Source organism: Triticum urartu, chromosome 5 (genome assembly GCF_003073215.2).
Source record: "Triticum urartu cultivar G1812 chromosome 5, Tu2.1, whole genome shotgun sequence".
NCBI classification, from domain to species: Eukaryota; Viridiplantae; Streptophyta; class Magnoliopsida; order Poales; family Poaceae; genus Triticum; species Triticum urartu.
The window spans coordinates 556,876,529-556,889,548 of NC_053026.1; the positions used below are offsets into that span (position 1 = coordinate 556,876,529).

The 13,020-nt window shown below is 42.1% G+C and overlaps 1 long non-coding RNA gene across 2 annotated transcripts; it reads left to right on the forward strand.

Annotated features, from left to right (window-relative positions):
• The first annotated feature begins 842 nt into the window (after positions 1 to 842).
• LOC125505998 lies at positions 843 to 3,482 on the forward strand. Of its 2 annotated transcripts, XR_007282566.1 has the most exons (4): positions 843 to 1,241; positions 1,458 to 1,604; positions 1,704 to 1,906; positions 2,018 to 3,482. It is a non-coding gene; the product is annotated as an uncharacterized LOC125505998 (long non-coding RNA). The 2 variants fall into 2 exon arrangements; XR_007282565.1 differs by having other exon boundaries at positions 847 to 1,604.
• Positions 3,483 to 13,020: the final 9,538 nt, after the last annotated feature.

Here is a 13,020-nt window from a genome sequence, read left to right on the forward strand (position 1 = left end):
GGGATCCCGCTGGCTGGTGGGACCCGCCGCCCAAAGGTCATACAGACAAGCCGTCGTGGGCGCAAGATTCGGTCCACTGGTGCTGATGTCAGGGCCAGCATGGCAACAGTGCCACGCCGCACGGAGATCTTCGCGGGTACGGCGTACGGTGACCATGCTTGCCTTTGGAAAGGGGTGGGAGCAGTCTTCACTGTAGCCACTCCCCTGTCCTGTCCCTCTTGATGAGGACATGGGGTTTCGCTGGAGTCGCGGGCCGACTCCCCAAGGCCGGCTTCTTGGGAAGTCGTCAATCAGGAGTCGGTTTGTCCTGAAGTCGTCCCTGAGACTCGTACGTGAGTGGCTAGTCGGTGGCCTTGCCGCCGACTCCTCAGAAGGCGGCTCTTTGTCCTAGTGTCTTGAGGGGCGCAGCCTGCCCCGACGTCTTGAAAGGTTCTGGGACTCGGGTTAGTCTACCCATGGCCCATTACTCCGACACAGACGAACGCCAATAAAAATGATACTGGCGCATGCTCCATATCTGCGGTATATCCACACTTTTGTAATGAATAATTTACCTTTCGTCAAACACAGGCCCCGATAATTTTGTCTGGTACCTGGCACCTTTTTGTTTAGCAGCCTTGGAAAGATGTGACAGGTGTTTACTCCAGCTTTGTAATCTCTACTCCTAATGGAGCAGTTCGTACGTCGTTCGTTCGTTCGTACTCCACCAGCCCCCCTCGATAGCCTTCCCCTCCTACCGATTTTTCCAAAAGCCGATGGCCCATGCATACGAGAAAAAACCAGAGAAGAAAACCACCCAACGCTGCCTCAGAAAAATAAAGACGACCCAACGCACGCCCCATCCCTCGTCACACAATCCCTAGCCTCCTCACCTCTCATTGCCTGATGGGGCTTCCATGTGGCGGCGGCGTCCACCGCCGGCAGCGCCTCCTGGATCTCCTTGCACCAGCACCTGCCCCATCGCCCGCGACCTATCCACTCCGACGCGCAGTAAGCGTGCCGCGGCCGCCAGGCTCGGCGCCGCCTTGTCGCCGAGGTTTTGATCCATTGTGCCAGACGAGAGACAGATAGAGTTAGGGAGCGGCCGAGCTCGCCGCGGAGGAAGAGAGATGACCGTTGTCCCTTGGTCTAGGCCTGCCCAGAAGCACACATCACGGACGACGATTGTTGGTCCCACGATCTCCATTGAGGCCCAGTGCGTATCCTGGAATATGTGTGACTCGGGTAGGAAGTGCAATTCGGTATGATCCTAGATCCCTCCCTCTCCCTCCCTCTCCCTCCCTCTCCCACTCTCTCCCTCTCTCTCTCTCTCCTCGCACTTCAAATGGCTTCCTGCTTAGTAGATGGAAAGGGGGGTTTAGGTTGGGAGGAAGAAGCTGTATAGATCGAAGGGAAAGCAGAACAAAAGGGAGGGGGGACAAAAGACATTTGTTTGAATGTCTTCCTATTTTTGACAGTTTCGGAGTCATTGACACACCAAGAATGGTGTTAATATCTCCGTTTTGGTGATGTAAGGGATGTAGAGCATCCACATGATCTTGGTCGACAATGGCCTGAAGCCAAATTTGTTTTTGTTCACAGACAGATGGCTGTGCGCTGAACTGGTAAATAATACGTCCGGGCCGTCTTTTCTCTTTCATGGTGTTTCTTTGCTATCATGAGTTTGAACTAAAATTTTGCATGGGTACTGTATTTTTCCCCAGCCGTGAGTGTGAGGGGGCAAGATAATTTCAAAATTCAGAATCTTGGTTGGCTGCTCGCGGCGGAGCATGTGGCCGGTGCTTGCGGTAGTGGCAGAGCAGCGTCGGCGAGAGTGGCGCAAGCAGTGGCCAGAGCTGCATGGGCCGCTGTAAGCATGCCATCCAGCGCAACACTTCAAGTATGACAATGTCCACTCTACACCAAGGTACATGGGCACTTGTGCAAATATCTAGCATCTTCATCAACTAGGACTAAGTTATGTGTTTTCTTCTGCCTATGTCATGCGGTAATAATTTGTTCTTCCTATTGTTTGCAGATATTAGTCAGTTGGGAGATGAGGTGGTTTGTCAGATAAGAAACAGAATAAGGACAAGAAGGACCGTTAATTGGACCATGTCATTGTGAACTTGGAGCACAGAATTTTACAGGAGATGGTCGTCGTAAAACTGGGTGCTTAAGATCTAGGGAAGTATAACATTTTTTCCGAAAGCTTAGTAAAACAAATTCACTTTGTGGGTCTAATTTAATTTTTCTATGTTCATAGTTTCTTGCGTCAATAGATAGACCAAGCCGAGCAGGGCATGAACTTCCTACTCATGCTTTAGTTCATTTTCTTTGAGTATTTGTGTTCTTAATTTTGGTTTTCACTGGTTTGTGCGCTATCCTTTCAAGCTAGATTTGAATTTGTTGTCATAGAAACAAATTTTTTATCGCCTTTAATAGTATATAGAGATAATCCAGTTATGTATGCAAAATTATGCAAGATCCTTAGTGAGGATAATTTTTTTCTGATTCCCTTAGCAGCCTCTGCATCCTTCTGCCTTAGCCTGATCAATTTTTCCCACTATGCCGTTTTTTCCAACATAATGGAACGAATGTGTCAAGTATGCATCCATTTAAAATTTGGTGTCAATCAGTTTTTGGAGGATCGCATCAATGTTCCTCATATTTCTAATATTAGGATATTAAAAATCACCTTTTCCCTACGATGTTTATCTTTTCGGTCTTTTAGCTAATGACAATGTTTCTTGGTGTGCCAGTGCCCAGTTGTGTATATTCTTGGACCTTTTACATTCGATATTAACAATCCAAAACTTAACACGTTTCTAGCCTTCTAGCGGAACTTCCATTTAATGTTATCAATTTTTTTGCAGCAAACTTCAAAGTTCTTGATACTTTTGCTTGCACTTATTTTCCACAGGCTCACATATATTAGTGTTGTGCAGTTTAGATCTCAATATGATGCCGATTTCTTTTACGGGTAAGGCAAGAGCTCCGCCTGCTGCTACGATGATCGGCCGCTGCCCTACGCTGGCCGAGGCTGCACATCATCGCCTACCCCACCATGCTACACCTTGGGATTGCTGGCTGCCGAAGTCGACGCCATCAGTCGCCCCTCAACACTTTTTTCAAATCATGGAAAATCTCTTGGTTTCTTTACCGTGTTGTAATTTGTTTCTATGCTTTAAGTTTTATTGCGTCATCCCTCCAAGACTTTGTTCTCTAACTACAGTTGCATTAGCATGAGGCTCTTCTGTAATATGCAACATACAAATTGTTCTAGATCCCACACTTCCTATTTCCAATGCATAGAACCCAAACATATGCTTTTCGCATGTCTCGGGTATGGAATTAATCACTACTGCAAGCTTTGTCTACACTTCATAAGTTATATGGAGCAAGTTGATCTTTAGCAGAATAACATGTGAAATTCAACTTTTGGATTTGTTGAATTAATATAAATGTAGCATTCTTCCTTCTTGACCAATAGGAGCTCGAGTTCTTTGTCTAATGTGGGTATTGAATATATGTGAGTCCTGTTGTAGCATATGAAAGGAGCCTTGATTGTTGAGGATTTCACAACTTTATTACATCTTTTATCATGATATATTAAATAACTTGCTGGTACGATCTGGGAGCAGATTGTTGCTTTCGCTGGTGAGCCAATCAAGCAATGGAATAACTATAAATTTTCATTAATTGCACTACAGGTGATCTGCTGTCATATTGTAAATACAACGTGCCACAGCCACTTCTGCAGATAATATGCTAGCATGTCTTCTGATTAGTTTAGCAAATGGATAGTCAAAGTTTTTTCTGCTATGTTGCTTGATAGTTCCAGCCCATTGGATTTTCACATGCTCGCCTGTGAGATGGATATAGTTGTGCATTTTGTGGTTCTTGCTATTTTGCAGACCTCTTCTTTTGTTTATAGGCTCCATGGAATAACATGTGAAATTACAATGAAGATCAGTATGTGTTTTGATGATATTTCTTCTCAATTTTTAAGCTGAATCTCGACAAAAGCAACCATACATCTGTTACTCTCTGCGCTAATTCTCATCTTCCAAATGATTAATTTCCCGGCAAGTAGTCTGATCAGATAGTTAACTTTTTTTTCAAATGGAACATGCACTAGGGCTGCTCCAGGATCTCTTATACAACCCTCAGCTAGAACATTATGGTTACCTCATTTATGTTTTTAATGGTATGCAACCTTTTTTTGCTTACGATAAATTCATATATAGACAACGACATTAGAAGTGGGCCGCTACAACATTAGTGGTGCTTGCTACGATTGTTGGTAATGCACAACATTCAACTGTATTTTACAACATGGCAATGGCTCAGGGGACATCATTGTCCCCTCTGATTGCGGTGGCGTATCGACATGAACACATGTGGAGGGGATCGAGGCGGGCGATTGGTGAGGACTCCTCCAATGTTTGTGGGAAAGTACGGTGTGAAGGAAAGAGGGAGGCAGGGTGAATGTGAGGTGGACATTATCCAGTTCTAAAGGAGATTCTAGCGAGCAATGTTCCGCTACGACGGGAAATCGAGCAGGAAGGGGAGGGTCCGAGAGGAAAAAGGAAGGTTACGTCGGGGGAGGGGGGATTTTATGTTCGGCCCACATGTTGGAGATGACAATGTAGATAGTCTCTGGACAACTATATTTGTTCTCTGCATATGGTCTAGATTTAGGGGAGCATGGACTATTTAGACGGTTCAATTTTGGGAGCCCGTTGCGCGCCCTTTTGATATCCGAACACGCCCGGACGTATGATGAAGAGATGAGTTTTGACCTTAAAGACGATCTTAATAATTTTCTGATTTATTTATATGCATTGTAGCCCGTAGCAACACACGGGCGTTCTACTAGTAGTAGTATTGTCCTACTAGTGCCCCCATGGGCTTTTTCTTTTCACGTGATGTACTCAAGTAGTGCTTTCCAAAATCACGTATACTAGTAGCACTCCAACCTGGGAGACCGCATCTTTCCTTCTGATTTTTTTATCCTTTTTGATTTCCATGCCCATGATACTAGTAGTACTTTGGAACGGTTAGCAGAGATCTGTTTTCTCGCCAGAGACTTTCCATTGGACTGATTTCACGGCGTACGGCATACCACTTAACCAAAGAAAAAAATCCTCTGAACTCCTGTCCATCTCGGCAATGCGCTGTAGCAGTGGTGGAAGTTGATCTGTGTCCCTCTTTTTTATTTCCTTTGATTTGACCCCGTCTGCACGTAGCAAACTATGGATGACTCCTTTTGGGAGAGCCTTCTTGATCTGACATGTACCAGTACTAGCAACAATTCAGGTCTTGCGTACTTATCCGTAGATGGTAAGATGTGGCTGTATTTTCTTGACTGTCCACGCACGGCTACAGCGAACTCTGCCTCCGACCCCAAAAACAAGTCTTCTTTGGTAGATTTCTGCAACGGTGTCAAGGGAATCTTCCTATTGGACTCGACGACTTTTGTAGAACACCGCGGAGGAAATCGATCCAAAGGGATCCCATCATCACGTGCGGCCACGCACGCAACCCTAAGTTCTCTTATCAGCTCTATCTAAGGCTGTCTACTGCCGGGTTAACCTGCGGGCTTTCCGTGCCGGCGCTTTTTCATCTGATAATCGTGAGCTTCTCTATCCCTAGAAGAGATCCCTCCAAGAACTCAACACCACCGTGCGCAGGCCCCACGGTGGGCGCCAACTGTCGTGGAATTGTCACGGCAGATGTCCTTAGTGTGAGGACTTCGTCGCGAGGCCAACGCATCTTTGTGGTAGCTTGAGAGGGGTTGAGAGGAATCGAGAGACGCAACACAAGACAAGGGTTTAGACAGCTTCGGGCCCCGGGAAACATCATCCGGTAATAACCCTACATGCTGTTTGTGGCTAGGTCTCATTATGATCATGAGGGAGGCGCCGGTAAGCCGGCTCTTTGTGTCTAGCCCTAGAGATTATTTTCTGTTGCTTGTCCCTCTTTGGGGAGCCCCCTCCTTATATAAGTTGAAGGGGAGACTTACATGTAGAGTCCTATTAGGATTAGAACTAACTTATTCTCTATTACAAGTCAGATACAAGTACGGGTCTTGCTTCCTCGTAAAGGAAATATTCCTCATGCCTTCTGTCTTAAGCCGGCCCACCATAATATGAGCCGGCCTACTAGGCCTTGGGCCTAGTCTTCTATGTGACCCGCCGTCGGGGTCATCCGTGAGTCGTCTGACCAGTGAGCTGCCAGATCCGTGAGTCGCCAGTCCTCCGGCGGGTCATCGGTGAAGCGCCAAGTCCGGTCGGGTCATACCGCGGGGTATATCCCTGACAACAAGTGTGCATGACTAACAATATTCTATTGTAAAGCTAAACATGAAAGAGGAACCACTCATCCTAACCATTTTCTCTCAAAATTATCACTTCACTTTTTACTACTGAAAATCTTAGACCATCTGCATTCACCAATAGCTCAAACCAATTCGAAGGGTGTGTTTTCACCACACTGTGGATTATCTTATTGGACCCAACGCAAGAGATGATGTAGTTTTGAATTATGAACGTAGGATATGTCGTCATCGGACGACGAAAATCTCCCGGGGGAGTGCGGCTGGTGCCACGACGATCGAGGTCTGTGCGACATTCCTCACCTGGACGATGATCTGCGCTTCAACATTAAGCTCGAGGAGACCTTCGGAGTTGAAACGGTACACAACGATGACAAGTGTTATTTTCATAATTAAGCATGACTTCAACTATTTCAACGTGTAATTTTCATCTTTTACAATTCGAGTATAGCTTATCCCATGCCATGCAAGACGCTATGTCTTGGAGAGGATGGATTTTGAAGACCATGAAAATTCTGAAACAAAGAAAATTCACCTAAAGACTCATCACGATGTGGATTTTGAAGTAAATCTGTATAATTCTGGGAGTGTAACCCATTTTGGTTGCAAAAATTGGGAAGCATTTTGCAAGATATATGGTTTTGATGAGGGTATGCTTGTCACCATGGATCTTAGTGATCCTAAAATCGAGCAAGACAATATGGACATTTGGGTCCTTGTTGATACGCCTCCAATTCTACCACTACGTGAGTTTCTCAAACATAGTTATTAGCTAATTTATATTGTTTATTTCAAAATAGTTGACAGCTTATTTCCATTGACAGCTTATTTTCATTGTTCAAAGAATGTGCGGGAGATGGTAGACAAAACCCACTACACCGATGGCTCCGAATTAACTTACAAGGAGAAAAATCATCTGGTCGGATTTTGTACTGACATTGAGAATTACAATATCTACAATCAAACTCCTCAACATTATGGTCAATACAAGCCACTAGTGCATGTGTTCAACTACGGTAACTACCATGGAGATACCCTGATAAGATTTTTTTTACTATTACGACATTGATGTCTACTACACAACCTTCTTCTTGTAGACGTTGTTGGGCCTCCAAGTGCAGAGGTTTGTAGGACAGTAGCAAATTTCCCTCAAGTGGATGACCTAAGGTTTATCAATCCGTAGGAGGCGTATGATGAAGATGGTCTCTCTCAAGCAACCCTGCAACCAAATAACAAAGAGTCTCTTGTGTCCCCAACACACCCAATACAATGGTAAATTACATAGGTGCACTAGTTCGGCGAAGAGATGGTGAAACAAGTGGTATATGGATAGTAGATAAAGGTATTTGTAATCTGAAATAATAAAAGCAGCAAGGTAGAAAGTGATAAAAGTGAGCGTAAACGGTATTGCAATGCTAGGAAACAAGGCCTGGGGTTCATACTTTCGCTAGTGTAAGTCCTCTCAACAATAATAACATAATCGGATCACATAACTATCCCTCAACATGCAACAAAGAGTCACTCCAAAGTCACTAATGGCGGAGAACGAACGAAGAGATTATGGTAGGGGACGAAACCACCTCAAAGTTATTCTTTCCAATCAAACTGTTGGGCTATTCCTATAAGTGTCACAAACAGCCCTAGGGTTCGTACTAGAATAACACCTTAAGACACAAATCAACCAAAACCCTAATGTCACCTAGATACTCCAATGTCACCTCAAGTATCTGTGGGTATGATTATACGATATGCGTCACACAATCTCAGATTCATCTATTCAACCAACACAAAGGACCTCAAAGAGTGCCCCAAAGTTTTACCGGAGAATCACGACGAAAACGTGTGCCAACCCCTATGCATAGGTTCATGGGCGGAACCCGCAAGTTGGTGACTAAAACATACATCAAGTGAATCACGTGATATCCCATTGTCACCACAGATACGCACGGCAAGACATACATCAAGTGTTCTCAAATCTTTAAAGCCTCAGTCCGATAAGATTACTTCAAAGGGGAAACTCAATTCATTACAAGAGAGAAGAGGGGGAGGAGAAACATAGGATCCAACTATAATAGCAAAGCTCGCGATACATCAAGATCGTGCCAAATCAAGAACACGAGAGAGAGAGAGAGAGATCAAACACATAGCTACTGGTACATACCCTCAGCCCCGAGGGAGAACTACTCCCTCCTCGTCATGGAGAGCACCGGGATGATGAAGATGGCCACCAGAGGAGGATTGCCCCCTCCGGCAGGGCGCCGGAACGGGTCTAGATTGGTTTTCGGTGGCTACGGAGGCTTTTGGCGGCGGAACTCCCGATCTATTGTGTGTTCTGGAAGTTTTAGGGTACGACAATATATATGGGTGCAGGGGGTACGTCGGAGGAGCTACGGGAGCCCCACGAGGCAGGGGGCGCGCCCCCCACCCTCGTGAGCACCTCCCGTATCTCCTGACGTGGAGTCCAAGTCTATCCGGTGGCTTTTATTCCAAAAATAACTTCTCCAGTTGATTTCATTCCGTTTTGACTCCATTTGATATTCCTTTTCCTCGAAACACTGAAATAGGCATAAAATAGCAAATCTGGGTTGGGCCTCCGGTTAATAGGTCAGTCCCAAAAATAATATAAAAGTGGATAATAAATCCCAATATTGCCCAAAACAGTAGATAATATAGCATGGAGCAATCAAAAATTATAGATACGTTGGAGACGTATCAAGCATCCCCAAGCTTAATTCCTGCTCGTCCTCGAGTAGGTAAATGATAAAAAGATAATTTTTGATGTGGAATGCTAGTTTCCATAATTTCAATGTAATTCTTCTTAATTGTGGTATGAATATTCAGATCCATAAGATTCAAGACAAAAGTTCATATTGACATAGAAATAATAATACTTCAAGCATACTAACAAAGCAATCATGTCTTCTCAAAATAAGATGGTCAAAGAAAGTTATCCCTACAAAATCATATAGTCTGGCTATGCTCTATCTTCACCACACAAAATATTTAAATCATGCACAACCCCGATGACAAGCCAAGCAATTGTTTCATACTTTTGATGTCCTCAAACTTTTTCAATCTTCACGCAATATATGAGCGTGAGCCATGGACATAGCACTATAGGTGGAATAGAATGGTGGTTGTGGAGAGGACAAAAAGGGAGAAGATAGTCTCACATCGACTAGGCGTATCAACGGGCTATGGAGATGCCCATCAATAGATATCAATGTGAGTGAGTAGGGATTGCCATGCAACGGATGCACTAGAGCTATAAGTATATGAAAGCTCAACAAAAGAAACTAGTGGGTGTGCATCCAACTTGCTTGCTCACGAAGACCTAGGGCATTTTGAGGAAGCCCATCATTGGAATATACAAGCCAAGTTCTATAATGAAAGATTCCCACTAGTATATGAAAGTGACAACATACGAGACTCTCTATCATGAAGATCATGGTGCTACTTTGAAGCACATGTGTGGTAAAAAGGATAGTAGCATTGTCCCCCCCCCCCTTTTTTGGGCCTTTATTTTTTTTGGCCTTTATTTTTTTATTTGTCCTGTCTTTTTTATGGCCTTTCTCTTCTTTTTTTTGGCACAATGCTCTATTGAATGATGATCATCACACTTCTATTTATTTACAACTCAATGATACAACTCGATAATAGAACAAAGTATGGCTCTATATGAATGCCTCCGGCGGTGTACCGGAATGTGCAATGATTCATGAGTGACATGTATGAAAGAATCATGGACGGTGGTTTTGCCACAAATACGATGGCAACTACATGATCATGCAAAGCAATATGACAATGATGAAGCGTGTCATAATAAACGGAACAGTGGAAAGTTGCATGGCAATATATCTCGGAATGGCTATGGAAATGCCATAATAGGTAGGTATGGTGGGTTTATGGTACTGGCGAAAGTTGCGTGGTACTAGAGAGGCTAGCAGTGGTGGAAGGGTGAGAGTGCGTATAATCCATGGACTCAACATTAGTCATAAAGAACTCACATACTTATTGCAAAAATCTATTAGTTATCAAAACAAAGTACTACGCGCATGCTCCTAGGGGGATAGATTGGTAGGAAAAGACCATCGCTCATCCCCGACCGCCACTCATAAGGAAGGCAATCAATAAATAAATCATGCTCAGACTTCATTACATAACGGTTCACCATACGTGCATGCTACGGGAATCACAAACTTCAACACAAGTATTTCTCAAATTCACAACTACTCAACTATCATGACTCTAATATTACCATCCTCATATCTCAAAACAATCATCAAGTATCAAACTTCTCTTAGTATTCAACACTCTCATAATAGAATTTTATTATTCTTGAATACCTAGCATATTAGGATTTTAAGCAAATTACCATGCTATTTAAGACTCTCAAAATAATATAAATGAAGCATGAGAGTTCATCTATTTCTTCAAAATAAAACTACCACCATGCTCTAAAAGATATAAGTGAAGCACTAGAGCAAATGACAAACAAATCCGAAAGATATAAGTGAAGATCAATGAGTAGTTGAATAATTATGCAACTATGTGAAGACTCTCTAACATTTAAGAATTTCAGATCTTTGGTATTTTATTAAACAGCAAGGAAAGAAAAATAAAATGACATTCTAAGAATAGCAAACATCATGTGAAGAAGCAAAAACCTAGGATCAACTGATACTAACCGATAGTTGTTGAAGAAGAAAGGTGGGATACCAACCGGGGCATCCCCAAGCTTAGATGCTTGAGAATTCTTGAAATATTATCTTGGGGTGCCTTGGGCATCCCCAAGCTTGAGCTTTTGTGTCTCCTTAATTGCTCTCATATCACGGTCTCCCTAAACCTCAAAAGTTTCATCCACACAAAACTCAACAAGGACTCGTGAGATAAGTTATAAACCATTGACAACACCTTATTAAACTCTACTGTAGCAAATCACTGAAATTATTATTCAACATTGCATACTAAATGCCTATGCATATTTAATAGTCCTATCCTCAAATAGAATCATTAAAGAAGAAACCATATGCAAACAATGCAAACATAACAGCAATCTGCCTAAACAGGATAGTCTGTAAAGAATGTTGCAACATCCATACTTCCCTAGCTCCAAAAATTATGAAAGAAAATTCCCACTATAGTAAATTTATCAGATCTTAATATGCAAAGGGTTTAAACATTTTATCACATTCTGACTTTTCTAGGGAATTATTGCAACAGCGGTAAACTTTATGTTTTGAAACAGCAACATGTATACTTGTAACATAGGCATAGTAAAGGCTATCAATGCCACTTTTATTGAAATAAAAGATTCAAAACATTGTTCTAAATGACAGAAATAAAATACTAACAAAATAAATTGACGCTCCAAGCAAAGCACATATCATGTGGTAAATAAAAATATAGCTCCAAGTAAAGTTACCGATGAACGAAGACGAAAGAGGGGATGCCTTCCGGGGCATCCCCAAGCTTAGACTCTTGGCTATCCTTGAGTATTACCTTGGGGTGCCTTGGGCATCCCCAATCTTAGGCTCTTGCCACTCCTTATTCCATAGTCCATCGAATCCTTACCCAAAACTTGAAAACTTCACAACACAAAACTTAACAGAAAACTCGTAAGCTCCGTTAGTATAAGAAAATAAATCACCACTTCAAGGTACTGTAATGAACTCATTCTTTATTTATATTGGTGTTAAACGTACTGTATTCCAACTTCTCTATGGTTTATAAACTATTTTACTAGCCATAGATTCATCAAAATAAGCAAACAACACACGAAAAGCAGAATCTGTCAAAAACAGAACAGTCTGTAGTAATATGGATCAAACATATACTTCTGGAACTCATAAAATTCTCAAATAAATTGATGGAACTGAGGAATTTATATATTAATCATCTGAAAAAATAATTAACTAAATAGCACTCTCCAAATAAAAATGCCAGCAGTTCTCGTGAGCGCTAAAGTTTCTGTTTTTTACAGCATGATCAACAAGACTTTCCCCAAGTCTTCCCAAAGGTTCTACTTGGCACAAACACTAATTAAAAGCATAAAACCACATCTAAGAAGAGGATAGATGAATTATTTATTACTAAACAGGAACAAAAATCAAGGAACAAAAATAAAAATGGGTTGCTTCCCAACAAGCGCTATCGTTTAACGCCCCTAGCAAGGCATGATGATTTCAATGATGCTCACATAAAGGATAAGAATTGAAACATAAATAGAGCATAATGAAGAATATGACTAGCACATTTAAGTAAAACATAATTCCTATGCATAGGGATTTTGTGAGCAAACAACTTGTGGCAACAAGAATCAACTTGCATAGGAAGGTAAAACAAGAATAACTTCAAAATTTTAAGCACATAGAGAGGAAACTTGATATTATTGCAATTCCTACAAGCATATGTTCCTCCCTCATAATAATTTTCAGTAGCATCATGAATGAATTCAACAATATAACCAGCACCTAAAGCATTCTTTTCATGATCTACAGGCATAGAAAATTTACTACTCTCCACATAAGCAAAATTCTTCTCATTCGAGATAGTGGGAGTATCATAAGAGACTTGAATACTATAAATTGTTTCCACATTAAAAGAGTAATGTTCATAAAAGGGGTAATCATAACCATGACAAGTTTTATAAATATAATCACTACTTTTTATAGCATCAGTATCATCACAATAATCATCAT